The sequence below is a fragment of the Nicotiana tabacum genome, chromosome 22 (assembly GCF_000715075.1).
Source record: "Nicotiana tabacum cultivar K326 chromosome 22, ASM71507v2, whole genome shotgun sequence".
Lineage (NCBI taxonomy): Eukaryota > Viridiplantae > Streptophyta > Magnoliopsida > Solanales > Solanaceae > Nicotiana > Nicotiana tabacum.
Window position 1 is genome coordinate 8154668 of NC_134101.1, and position 15173 is coordinate 8169840.

Below are 15173 nucleotides of genomic sequence, written 5' to 3' on the forward strand. Positions count from 1 at the left end.
ACCGGTTGTCTACTTCGGTGGGAGGCATCCTTGACATCCATTAACTCGGGGACTTTGCCTGAATCCTTCTCCGATACCACCTCAGTTCGAGGCGGAGACACACAAACCACCATCGATCCAGCTGCCTTTGAGGCATCAATGGCTTTCTTCACTCGGGCCACCAGAACGGACCCGTCATCTTCTTCCTCCTCGTCTTCATCCCCTTAGATGCCAAACTGATTCTTCGGTCAAAGGGATGGTATTCTTTCTCGTCTTACGAACCGTCCACATCTTCGGTTTGGATCTTCGGAAGTAGAGACCCTTTTTCTCTTACTATCCTTCACCGGTTTTGGAACAAAGGCCGAAGCCTCTTCCTCGCCGGACGGGGGCCTCAAAACTGCATCTTTGCCCAGGCCTACACACAAAAAAATTGATTAAGTATATGGAAAACACTTCGTTCGAACTATCAAAGATACGAGAAAGAGGCTTACCATGATTTTTGGCCTCCCATCGGCCCTTTGACAAATCACGCCATGAGCGTTCAGTGTATGTAGAGGTCGAAGCTAGGTCTCGTACCCAGATCTTGAGGTCAGGAACTGTACCGGGCATCCAAGGAACCGCTGCATCACAAAAGGGGATATCGGTGAGAAAGAAATGAAGGGGCAAAATAATAAGAGGAAACAACAGAGTTACACTTACACTTCATGTTCCACTCCTCGGGAAATGGCATCTTCTCGGCCGGTATTAGGTTCAAAGTCTTCACTCGAATGAACCTACCCATCCAGCCTCGATCCTTGTCCTCGTCTATACTCGAGAACAGAACCTTGGTGGCCCGGTGCTGAAGTTTTATTAACCCGCCTCGAAAGAGGCGGGGACTGTACAATTGAATGAGGTGGTCGAAGGTGAAAGGCATCTCCTCAATTTTGTTCACAAAGAAACAGATCAAAATAACGATCCGCCAAGAAGAAGGATAGATTTAGCCTAGGGTTATTTGGTATTGACGGCAAAAATCAATAATAACAGGGTCGAGAGGACCTAACGTGAAAGGCTAAGTATATATACCTAAAAACCCTCTCACATGAGTAGTCATATCCTCTTCGGGAGACGGGATTGTCACTTCTTTGTTCTCCCAGTTGCAATCTTTCCTTATCTGTTCGAGATGCCCCTCGGTTATCGAATACATATACCTCGATATTGGCTCGCATCGGCCGGGAACCGATGAGCCTTTATCAACCTTAAAATCGGAGATAAGAACACACGCTCCGGGAACACACTCCTCAAGCCGTGGCTCCATCGGTGTTTTATCGGCGGCAAGCTGTGAAGAAGAAGCTTTTTCTTTTTGAGGAACAATTTTTGATGTCTTCACCATTTTTGTTTTGAAGATCGAGAATATAAGGAGATGACAAAGATGTGGTATTTTGAAGAAAGGTTTTGCAGTGAAAATCACAGAAGGAAGATTTTGCAATAAAAATCACAGGCTTGCAGATAAACTCAGAAGATGCAAGAAAGAGCTTAGAAAATTTAGAAATTAGAGATGTAAAAGTGATAAATGGTAAAAAGAGATGCTATTTATAGATTGGGGAATGACGGTTCAATATCAGCAGTGGCCGACCACCGTCTGACACGCATTTAATGCCTTGATAAACTGAACCGACGGGACAACTATCACGTACGTCATAGTCGGGCTCGATGCTAACGTCAGTGTATATCTGATTGAGCCATTCGAAAATCATATCGTTTCTCACCACATCCTTCACGAGAAACGAGGGGACTATCTGTATACGGTCGAAACCGATTCCGGCCTTCGTACCACTGGTCGAGATGGGAATATAATGGACCAAAGAGCGTCGAAGAGCGTCTTCATCATTTTGGGATAAGATCCGAAGCAGGGTTACCGAGATTCGAGTTTTAGGGACCGATCAATACCGAGCTCGAAATCATTATCGAGCTCGAATCCAAATCGAACCATAATGTGAAGCAACGTTATCGAGCTTGAGAGCCAAAGACCGACCAATGCTGAGCCCGAATCAATACCGGGCCCCGAGTCAAAATCGAGCTCGAATCAATATCGAGCTCGATTCAGTATCGAGCTCGAGTCAATATGGAGCCTATAGACAAGAGCTGTTACAGCCGCACTAAGGGAGAAAATCTCGGCAGGAAAAAGGGAAACGTTGATTTATCATAGTTCCCCAACATGTACTTTTAATTATATCTAAAGTAGGATCTCTTACTATAAGAGGGATGGCTATTATCTCTGTAAAGACAGAACGATTGAGGCATTAAAAATACCATAACTCAGATATTGTGCATATGTTCCATATTGAGAGATTATCATTTTGAGCTTATACGATTTCTATCAAGATATACCACGTACCATTGGAACTACGTATAAATTCAACTCTATCTGTTTTTCGGGTAAACACTCCTCTCTCACACAAAAATCTGAACAAAAATCTGAACAAGACGTACATATATGTCATCTTCTGTTTGCGTTGTCATCCTGCTTTATTTTCTGAAAAAATATACTAACATCTTTGGTTCATTAATTAGACATATCGCTGTACTGTCTTTTACTTTGCGAAGTTGCAAGTTTATGTGAACATCATTGTTCACGAATGAATAATCTATTCTTTCTAATGATTTTGCCTCGAGTATTTTGGTATTGTCATCTTAAAAACATACTAAGGTCAGTATATATATATATATATATATATATATATATATATATATATATATATATATATATATATATATATATATATATATATATATATATATAAAGAAGTAAAAATAACAGAGCTAAATGTAGACTATGTTATTTAGAAGGATGCATCATATGCATAGAGAAAGAATATAAAATAAAATTAGTAAAGAAAGATAAAGAGATAAATAATTCTACATTAGATTTTTCTACAATTAATCTAAGAATAATGACATTAGAAATGAGAATAAATGAATTAGAAAAAAGAATACAAAAATTAGAAAAAGGAAAACATAAATCTATATCAGTGAGAAAGAAACGAAGGGGCAAAATAATAGGAGATAACAACAGAGTTACACTTACGCTTCATGTTCCACTCCTCGGAAAATGACATCTTCTCGGCCGGTATTAGGTTCAAAGTCTTCACTCGAATGAACCTACCCATCCAGCCTCGATCCTTGTCCTCGTCTATACTCGAGAACAGAACCTTGGTGGCCCGGTGCTGAAGTTTTATTAACCCGCCTCGAAAGAGGCGGGGGCTGTACAATTGAATGAGGTGGTCGAAGGTGAAAGGCATCCCCTCAATTTTGTTCACAAAGAAACAGATCAAAAATAACGATCCGCCAAGAAGAAGGATGGATTTGGCCTAGGGTTATTTGGTATTGACGGCAAAAATCAATAATAACAGGGTCGAGAGGACCTAACGTGAAAGGCTAAGTATACACACCTAAAAACCCTCTCACATGAGTAGTCATATCCTCTTCGGGAGACGGGATTACCACTTCTTTGTTCTCTCAGTTGCAATCTTTCCTTATCTGTTCGAGATGCCCCTCGGTTATCGAATACATATACCTCGATATTGGCTCGCATCGGCCGGGAACCGATGAGCCTTTATCAACCTTAAAATCGGAGGTAAGAACACACCCTCCGGGAACACACTCCTCAAGCCGTGGCTCCATCGGTATTTTGTTGGCGGCAAGCTGTGAAGAAGAAGCTTTTTCTTTTTGAGGAACGGTTTTTGATGTCTTCACCATTTTTGTGTTGAAGATCGAGAATATAAGGAGATGACAAAGATGTGGTGTTTTGAAGAAAGGTTTTGCAGTGAAAATCACAGAAGGAAGATTTTGCAATAATAATCAAAGGCTTGCAGATAAACTCAGAAGATGCGAGAAAGAGCTTAGAAAATTTAGAAATTGGAGATGTAAAAGTGATAAATGGTAAAAAGAGATACTATTTATAGATTGGGGAATGACGGTTCAATATCAGCAGTGGCCGACCACCGTCTGACACGCATTTAATGCCTTGATAAACTGAACCGACGGGACAACTATCACGTACGTCATGGTCGGGCTCGATGCTAATGTCAATGTATATCTGATCGAGCCATTCGAAAATCATATCGTTTCTCGCCACATCCATCACGAGAAACGAGAGAACTATCTGTATATGGTCGAAACCGATTTCGGCCTTCGTACCACTGGTCGAGATAGGAATATAATGGACCAAAGAGCGTCGAAGAGCGTCTTCATAATTTCGGGATAAGATCCGAAGCCGGGTTACCGAGTTTCGAGTTTTAGGGACCGATCAATACCGAGCTCGAAATCATTATCGAGCTCGAATCCAAATCGAACCATAATGTGAAGCAACGTTGTCGAGCTTGAGAGCCAAAGACCGACCAATGCTGAGCCCGAATCAATACCGGACTCCGAGTCAAAATCGAGCTCGAATCAATATCGAGCTCGATTCAGTATCAAGCTCGAGTCAATATGGAGCCTATAGACAAGAGCTGTTACAGCCGCACTAAGGGAGAAAATCTCGGCAGAAAAAAGGGAAACGTTGATTTATCATGGTTCCCCACCATGTACTTTTAATTATATCTAAAGTAGGATCTCTCACTATAAGAGGGATGGCTATTATCTCTGTAAAGGCAGAACGATTAAGGCATTAAAAATACCATAACTCAGATATTGTGCATATGTTCCATATTGAGAGATTATTATTTTGAGCTTTATACATTATTTTCATCTGGCTTATTCATAAATTATCCTCCCTTAAACCTCGTTAGTATTTTCATTCTTGACAGTCAATACTCGATATTTCTGCTTATACGATTTCTATCAAGATATACCACGTACCATTGGAACTACGTATAAATTCAACTCTATCCGTTTTTCGGGTAAACACTCCTCTCTCACACAAAAATCTGAACAAAAATCTGAACAAGACGTACATATATGTCATCTTCTGTTTGCGTTGTCATCCTGCTTTATTTTCTGAAAAAATATACTAACATCTTTGGTTCATTAATTAGACATATCGCTGTACTGTCTTTTACTTTGCGAAGTTGCAAGTTTATGTGAACATCATTGTTCACGAATGAATAATCTTTTCTTTCTAATGATTTTGCCTCGAGTATTTTGGTATTGTCATCTTAAAAACATACTAAGGTCAGTATATGTATATATATATATATATATATATGTATATATATATATATATAGGCAAGAATTCAGGACTCAGAATAGATTGGATATTATATAATTTAACAATGTTTGCCTAAGTTCTCTAATTCTATCACATTTGTCATAAACAGTAAGCGTTCACTCTACCAAATTTCAAAAGACTACAACGGGGCCTTTAATGACCTTGAAAATTATTGCAACTATCTAACTAAAAACTCCTTTTCTACTGTGAAACGATATCATCCCGAAACAAAGAATAAAATAGAGGTAGGCAAAAAATAAATATAATATAACGACAAAAAATTTAGAACGACCATTTGACAGAGTATAACAAAATGAATCCGAAAAACAAAGTTAGTAATCGAATAAACTCCCTAGAGCAATTAAGAAACATCGAAATCAAAGAATTTAAGATGAAGTAAATAATTTGAGCAATCCCTTATACTGTTTCTCACTTGATTTTCCTCCTCTCAAATGACTCTTTTACTGAATACTATGTATTTCGCCACCCCTCTTTTTCCCTTTTTTTTGGATGTGATTGCCTATTTAATTTGTTGAGTTGGTGATGTGAATAATTAGATAGTAGCTAGGAGGAATTATGTAAATAAAAAATAACTTATTTTTACATTAAATTAAAAGGGCAGCCTGATGCACTAAGCTCCCGCTATGTGCGGAGTTCAAGGAAGGGTCGGACCACAAGGGTCTATTGTATGCAGCTTTACCCTACACTTCTGCAAGAGGCTGTTTCCACGGCTCGAACCCGTGACCTCCTGTTCACATGGCAGCAACTTTACCAGTTGCGCCAAAACTCCCATTCTGACATTAAATTAAGAATAAGAAAAAGCGTAATTAAAAAGGGTAACAATTTCTAAATTCCCTAAGTTAAGTAAAGATTAGGGGGCGGGAAGAGAAGGAAAGAAGAAAAAAGAAAGGAAAGAAATGAATAAAGGAAAAAGAAGGAAAAAAGAAAAGAAGAAATGTGTAGGGAGGAGAAAATATAAAATTTAAAACTAAAATAGTAAGTTATCAATTATTTAATCAAAAAATATGATCTTTGGTCAAAGCCTATATTTAGAAGAAATCGGGCTACTAATAACAAAATAATACCTGCGATGACCCAAAATGTCATCTTTAAATTTAATAAGTAATTCTGTATTCTAAGACCTCAAAAAGTACTATTTATTACTCATCGACTTACGTGCACAGTCCGTACAATTTCCTGAATAGTTTTTATGTGAAAAATAAATTAAAATGTGAAATAGAGTTTTAAAACTCAATTGAGTTGACTTTGGTCAATATTTTGGGAAAACAAACTTGTATCAGTGTTTTGACAGATCCGGTAGGTCCGTATCGTGATTTGGGACTTGGGCGTATGCCCGAAATCAAATTTCGAGGTCCCTAACCCGAGATATGGAATTTTGAGAAAAAAATTAAAAGTTTGAAAGCTTAATGATTTTTAAGAATTTTCTGATGTTGGATTTATTGACACCGGGTCCGTATTTTAGTTTTACAGTCCGATATAGGTCCACTATAATATTTATGACTTGTCTACCGAATTTGGTAAGAAACGGAGTTGATTTAACGTGATTCAGACGTCCGGTTGTAAAAATATAAGTTTTAAAGTTTTCTTAAAACTTTCATTCGATTTGGGGTTTAATTCGTAGTTTTATGTGTTATTTTGGCGATTTGATCGCGCGAGCAAGTTCGTATGATGTTTTAGGACTTGTGTGCATGTTTGGTTTGGAGCCCCAAGGGTTCGGGTGAGTTTCAGATAGGTTACGGGATGATTTTGAACTTAGAAAATCTGGTTTTTAGATTCTGCTGTCATCTGGTACATTGTGCTTCGCGATCGCGAAGCCATTCCTGCGATCGAGAAGAGGAAATTGTAAGTCGTGAGTTTTACCCTTCGCGTTCGCGAAGATAGGCACGCGATCGCGGAAGGTAAACTCCCAGTGCACTGCGAACGTGAGGGATAAGCTGCGATCGCGTAGAAGGAAGGAAGGCAGAAGCTAGGCACGTCAATTATGACATCGGAATTGGATAATTTTTGTATGGTTGAACTCGTAGCTGAACGGGTGTTTGGATTTCGCGAGTTTTTGCTGGATTTAAGACGTGGGTCCCACTGCCGAATATTTAAATAAATTTCAAATTTTTATCTGGAAAATTAGTAAATTTATATGGAATTAATTCCTATGATTCATATTGAGTATATCGAATTGTTTGTGAATAGATTTGATGCTTTTGGAGACAAATTCAAAAGGAAAAGCAGTGGTCGAATAATTTATTGGAATTTACAAAGCGAGGTAAGTGTTGTGGTTAACCTTGACTTGAGGGAATAGAACCCTTAAATTATTTATCATGTGAAAAGCATGTAAACGACGTATAGGCGAGGTGACGAGTGTCTATACGTCGTCAAATTAATTATTTGCATAATTATTTGAAAATCCTAAATGGTTTTAATACACGAATTAATTGTTACAAAAATTGTTTGTCTCCTATTCTTTGTCAAATATTAGTTCTTGAATTTCTGCAATAATTGCTACATGCTTATTTGATTTATGTGCATTAACTGCTACTTGACATTTAACATATTAAACTGTCTATTTTATCCCTGATTTCCATAATAAATTGCTATTTGTCATTGTTTGTTTCATAATTAAATCATAATTATTGTATGCTTGTTGTCTTATAATTTTATATTAATTGTTGCATTTATTGGGGCAATTTCTTCTATAAGAATTGGTAAATGAATATATTGGAGGAGTAGGTTGCACGCCGCAACAGAATTGATTGAAATGAATATATTGGGGGATTGGGTTACACGCCGCAACAAACTTATTAAAAGTTCATATTGGGGGATCGGGTTGCACGCCGCAACAAACTTCATTAAAAGTCCATATTAGTGGATCGGGTTGCACGCCGTAACAGACTTGCTTAAAAGTCGATATATATTGGTGGATCGGGTTGCACGCCGCAACAGACTTGATTAAAATAAATATATTGGAGGAGCGGGTTGCACGCCGCAACAGAAGTGAATATGAATATATTGTGGGGAGCGGGTTGCACGCTGCAACAGAAATTGATTGAAATAATAATTGGATATGATTGCTGGTTGACTTCAACTATTAAAATGAGTTACCTGATTTATTTCTATTATTGTGGTTATTACTATTATTACGTACAGGTTAATGTAAGTGACCTGCCTTAGCCTCGTCACTACTTCGTCGAGGTTAGGCTCGGCACTTACCAGTACATGGGGTCGGTTATACTGATACTACATTCTGCACTTCTTGTGCAGATTTCGGAGTTGATCCTAGCGGCGTACCATAGACTTGCTCGGATTTTAGCTACCATAGGAGACTTGAGGTATAACTGCACGGCGTACGCAGTTCTAAAGTCCTCGTCTACTTTACCTTAGCTGTGTGTTTATTTTCAGACAGCTTTATTTTATTCAGACCTTTATTTGTATTATTCTAGAAGCTCGTGCACCTATGACACCAAATTCTGGGATGGTATTTAGACACTGTTATTTTATGGATTATTCACTGCATTTCAAACTTTACTCCCGTATTTAGTTCTTTGTTATTAATAAATTTAAAAATTATTTTAAAATGGATAATATTATTCTAATGTTGTCTTGCCTAGCAAGTAAAATGTTAGAAGCCTATATTTAGAAGAAATCGGGCTACTGATAACTAAATAATACCTTACTTCCTCAACAATCCGCTTGAAAAGAAATAAAAATAGCAATGTGAATTAGTAAAAAAGAGATAAGGAATGGAATGATAATCTATCCCTCAAATTACGTAGAAGGCTTTTTTGAAGCAAGAAAATGTAAGTATATTTCAATAGTGCTCAGAACTTGTCCTTACAAGTGAGATTCTATATCCTTATATAGAAGTATCCAATTATAACGTTTTCCCTATTTATGACGAATTCATTATGAGCATTAATGGTGTTAATTGCTCGTTATGGTCATAACTGACACATTCGTAACTGTAAAGGCCTTGCAACGACTCCGATTCCCTTTTCTTATTTACTGTTGGTTCATGAATCTTCCTTCTTTATGGTCTTGATTCATTCCGCTCGTACCTCTTCAACAACTGTTTAGGCTCGGTCATTTGTTCTTTACTGTCTCGTGGGTGTTTACTCCGCATCTTCCTTGCTTCATTAATTTCATTAATAGAATACGCCAGTTGTCACTTCACCATTATTCCATGTATCATGCTTTGTCAGCTCAGTAAAGTTCCACCTGTGACACCTTTTTTTCACCAATACGGATAGTCCCCCCACTTTCTGAATATTCTTTAATTGAATATTCGGGAAGTGGTAAGTATTTATGGCGAGAATTCTTTGCCGCCGCTTTTCGAGTATCATTGCGTTTTCTTCGTATGCCACGTCTAATCAATGCATATGCCACGTGGCTCTTGACGATTGGTTCTACAAGTTTTCAGCGCTTTTTAGAGTTTTACCGCGGCTGCGTTAGTTACAGAGTGATGGTTTCATTATGACGCTTCATAATGACCTTCTTTTAATGATGATTGTATCTTCTTATAAATACTTCATTCTTCTTTGGTTTCTCGAAGTCCCTCTTCTACAGTATTCTCTATATTACTCTTCCTTCTTGCTTCTGCATCTACTCTTTGTTAGTTCTCCATATAATCATGTCTTCTTCTGCACCAGACCCTCGCAAGGTTGTTATCGTTGACGAGCTCGCTCTTTTTACTGTCCCTACTAGAAGTAGGAGTGGTGGTATACTTCGTAGTTTAGGCTCGTTGTCTAACCATGGTTCCTCTTCTCATAGAAATGCTACTAAATCTTCCTTTTCTAGGAATAGAGACTCGAGTGAACCTGTGCGTGAACCAACAATTGCAGAGATTGTTCCCCAGGAATTTTCTTTTTCATCCGATCGTGAATCTATGAGAAATCAAGTTTCATCCATAGCTTTCCTTAATCCTGCCGACCTTTATCCTACCTTGATTACCACTGGTCTTATTTCCCTGGTTCAAAGAGAATGTAATTAGAAACCAGATTTCCCAATCTTAGTTCTCGGTTCCAACTAGAGAATAACTTCATACCAAGCTGGTTATTCTTTCGTTTATACTTACCCCTTTACTTTGGGGTTTAAACCGCCTATCGATCCAGTAATCATAGAATTCTTCCGTTACTTCAATATGTGTCTTGGACAAATTGGCCCCATTGTTTGGAGGGATGTTGCATGCCTTCGTTATTTATCAGATCTGGCTTCTATGCCTTTTACTTTCTGGCACTTGCTTCATCTTTACTCTCCTAAACTATTTAGTGAAGGAGTTTTTTCCCTTGTGGCTAGAACTAAGAGGGTATTAGTTAGCCCTGAAGATGACATAGATCATGGATGGTATGCCCGTTTTGTTGCTGCTTCCACTAGTGCTCTGGTGGGTAAAGAAAATATGCCTTTTCCAAAAAAATAGAATTTTGCACGTAAGTTTTTTCTCCCTTTTTTTAAAAAAGAAACTCATGTGATCACGTGCCTACTTTTTCAGCAACCATGAAAGTTTTCGAGGAAATTCCTAACTTCCGTGCTTGGGTAGATAAGTTGCTAACTGTTGTTCCTATGGAGAAAAGATCTTGGAAATACCTTTCACAGGGATTTGGTTGGAAAGTGAAGACACACGGTACTTTTTCCGCTTACTATCTTTCCTTTCCTTTCCCTTATTGATTCAAGAGTTTCTTATCTTGTCTTTTTTCTTTGCTAGGATTTCCCATTCATGGTATTAGTCCCGCATCTGTTTCATCCATAAAGCTTTCCGTGACTCTTGCATAGGAAAGCATTTTGAGCTCTTCTTCAAAAAGAAAGATTGATGGAGCCCGTGGCTCTGATGGTGAAGAAGATATTGAAGATGGGTCTTTGGAGCGAAGGCCACGTGCCCGTAGACGCGTGATTTCTGATGATGAAAATACTCCTTCTCACGAACCTCTACCAAGTTCAATTCCCTTCAGTCTCATGGATGAGCCAGTGAGTACCCCATTGGTGATCTCTGATGAAGAAGTTAATGATCCCCCCCAAGATTCTGTTGAAAAGTTATTTGCTCGTGGCTTCAAAGATGATGAAGCTTTTGGCCCTGTTTATGAGGAATTGACCTTCACCTCCTTTCCTATATCAGTCCCCGTTAATCCTCGCATTCCCTTACCTGAAGTTACTTCTGATTCTACCCCGTGGCTGCTTCTACCTCATCTGCCATTCCCGTGGCTACTACTCTTCATGTAGGAGTTGAAACTTCCAGTAGCAAGAAGCCAATGAAAAAGGTTGTTGTTGAGGTTCCTGAAGGTGAGAACTTATTGAGGAAATCAGGTCAAGCCGATGTGTGGTTGAAACCTTTGTTAGGTCCTGCGGAGAAGTCAAAGTTGGAAAGTCATAGCTCATTGACCTTGATGAATGATATTGTTCATTCTTCTTTGAAGGTATGAGTTTAATTCTATTTCATTTTTCTCTTCTTTTTGTCTATCAATAAATCCTTCTCTTTCTTTGCAGATCAACTTGATCGGTACGGAACTCATGAAAAGGGTTGTTCATGCGGATTAACAGATTATTGATTACCGCACCGATGCTGATAATTGGAAAGGACAATTTGAGGGTCTTCAATTGGAGAAAGAAGTTTTGGCAGAGGAGAAGAATGCTTTAGAGCAACAAATGAAAATGATTGCCGCTGAATTAGCGATTGAGAAAGCTTCTTCTAGTCAAGTTGGTAAGTATAAGGATATCCTTGAGTCCTCCTTTGTTGAACAACTTTCTAAGGCAACTGAAGAAATAAGGGGTTTGAAAGAACTTCTTAATCAAAAAGAGGTTTATGCGGGAGATCTGGTTCAAACTCTTACTCAAACTCAGGAAGATCTCCACGCCTCTACTGATAAGATTCAGTTCGTAGAAAGTTCACTTTCCCCTCTGAAGACAACCTATGATGCCTCTGAAGCAGAGAAAGAAGAATTGAGAGCCGAGATTAACCAGTAGGAGAAGGATTATGAGATTCTCGAGGATAAGCTGACACTAGATGTGAGTTGCGATTTTTTGAATACATGCCTCAAGACTTTAGTTGAGGCCAACCAGGAGAGTTTTGACCTTAGTGCTGAAATGGCCAAAGCTAAAGAAGCAATTGGGAAAACTCAGCAACGTCAAAGCTTTTCCTCACCTGAAGTTGAAGATCTCAGAGGTAATGGACTCATTCCTGGTGAAGTTGATGTTCAAGCCTCCTCTTCTCAAATTAATCCCTCTTCTTCCGTTCATAATGTTCCCGTGGATGATGCCCCCTTAGATGATGCTCCTTACTGTTTTCTGTTTTTTATTTGATTGCTTTGTTCGCAACTTTTTGGTGGAAAGTTTCTGGGAAAGGTTGTTTTATTTTTTGGTTACCCCTATCTTGTTATGGGGTTTTAATGATAAACTAATACCTTTGTTTTCCCAAGGTTTAATATAAGTTTCGATTGTTTTTACCGTTTATTTTGCTCTTTGATATTTGAGCTTTTTCTTTGCACTTAAAATGCTTAAACAGTCCGTGACTTTAATAAATACGGATATTCATAAAAGAGGGCCCTTTTATATTAACGACACTGATAAAGATGACATCTCATCTTCATATTGGTGTAAATATATGAAAGACGAAGTAAACATGAAAAAGAAATAATTTGAGGAAGTTTCATGCTTTGAACTTCCAAATTTCGTACATCATTTTTCATTTATGCATATAACACTTTGTACAATATTTATGCATACAACATTTTCATAACTGCTTTCTTTGTAACAGATTTTTGAAATTCAAAATTGGGTCTATTTATCCCGTGATTAAGTTTTGGCCTAAAACTCGTAACTCATGTCCCCTTTTGCAAGCTTATTCCTTTCCAAGTTTTCTTCAAAGTTCCAGGCTTCTATATGTGTAGTTTGCCCTAGTATTGAAGCTTTAAAGTATGAAATCTCGAACACTGGATTACTCATTGCCTATGGTCCATTTCCTGAAAAGAAAAATACAAACGGGACTTAGAGACATATGTTTAGATGATGACTGCATAACCCCATTTTCCATTAGATAGGTTGTAACCTAGACCGAGAATTTATTTAGTATTTCGTGCATCTTTCGGGTCTAATATTATCATTTGGCACGGGCTAGCTTTTTGCCTATCATCTAAAATTATTGGTATAATTCAAAAGAATAAAATAAATTTATAATTGAGTGATTCCTGTCCGTGGGTACTTTCTTCATCTAAAAGTAATACTTCTTCAGATGAACAACATTCCAATTTGATGGTACTATCTTGCCATCCATGATTTCCAACTCATATGCTCCATTTCCAGCGATGCATCGAATCCTATATAGGCCTTCCCAATTTGGACTCAATTTTCCTGCATTAGCTGCTTTTGTTGATTGAAACACCTTTTTGAGGACGAAGTCCCCAATCTTGAAGTATCTCAGATTAGCTTTCCTGTTGTAGTATCGCTCAATCATTTGTTTCTGAGCTGCCATTCTTATTAATGTCGCCTCTCTCCTTTCTTCCAGTAAATCCAAATTCATTCGCATCTCTTCCTCACTTGATTCATCGGCTGTTTGTGTATATCTCGTACTTGGTTCACCTATCTCAACTTGAATTAAGGCTTCAGCACCATAAACAAGTGAAAACGGAGTCTCTCCTGTGCCTGTTTTTGATGTCTTTCGATAAGCCCATAAAACTCATGGTAGCACTTCGGGCCATTTTCCTTCTGACTCTTCTAATCTCTTCTTTAAATTATTAATAATAACTTTATTTGTTGACTCAGTTTGCCCATTGGCCACATGGTGGTAAGGTGAGGAAAATTTCACCAATGATTTTCCTCCAGCATGATTGCCACAATGTCTCTCATGTACTTCTCTTATCACATATTCCGTTTGAGAAGGTCCGAGATATCTTGCTAAAGGTCCTACAAACATATTTTTTACTTGACTCAGACAGTACCGGGTAGCTTTTCGGCGAAGTAACTAAGACTTTTTCTTGTCTTCAGGTAAAATTATGTGCTGCACAAAGTTAACAAATTCGTTTCTCCAATTCCAAGTCAAATTGTTAAAATTTACCTCATTTTTATCTTGGTCGAGCACCGAATGAAACAAATGTATTACTATAGAATTTTCTGCATTTGTTATTTCTGCAACAGACACGAGGTTAGCTAATGCATCTGCTTCTGCATTTTCCTCCTTGGGTATTTGCACGATTTTCCATGATTGAAACTGTCTGATCAATTCCCTTGCCTTTTCCAAGTATTGTTGCATTCGTGCCTCTCTTGCTATGTAAGTCCCCTGCATCGGGTTAACTACTAGTTGTGAATCACTTTTGATTATAATTTGTTCTATACCGAGTTCTCATGCTAGTTCCAAACCTATAATCACAGCCTCGTACTCCGCTTTATTGTTTGTAATGGGATAGTATTTTATTGCTTGTCTTATGATTTTCCCCGAATGTGGGATTAAAACAATACCTAAACCCACTTCTTTAACATTCGAGGAGCCATCAGTAAACAAGATCCAAGTCCCCGGATTAGATCCGGTAAATACATGTACTTTTTTTCTGCTTCAGGAACTATATTTGTGCTGAAATCTGTCACAAAATCTGCTAAAACTTGTTATTTTATTGTAGTTCATAGGATGATATATAATATCATATTCACAGAGTTTTATTGCCCATTTAGCTAACCTACTAGATAGTTCTTGTTTATGCAATATATTCCTTAGAGAAAAAGCAGCTACTAGAGAGATAGGATGGCATTGAAAATAAGGTCTAAACTTTCTAGATGCCATAATTAATGCTAAAGAAAGTTTTTCCAAGTGAGGATATAGTGTTTCATCATCCAACAAAGATTTGCTAACATAATAAATTGGAGATTGTTTACCTCTATCTTCTCGCACTAATACTGCACTTACCGCTATTTCTGATACGGCAAGATAAATGAGTAGCCTTTCTCCATCCTTCGGTTTAGCCAGTAGGGGTAGATTTGACAAATATGATTTTAGATTTTTGAGAGCTTGTTGATATTC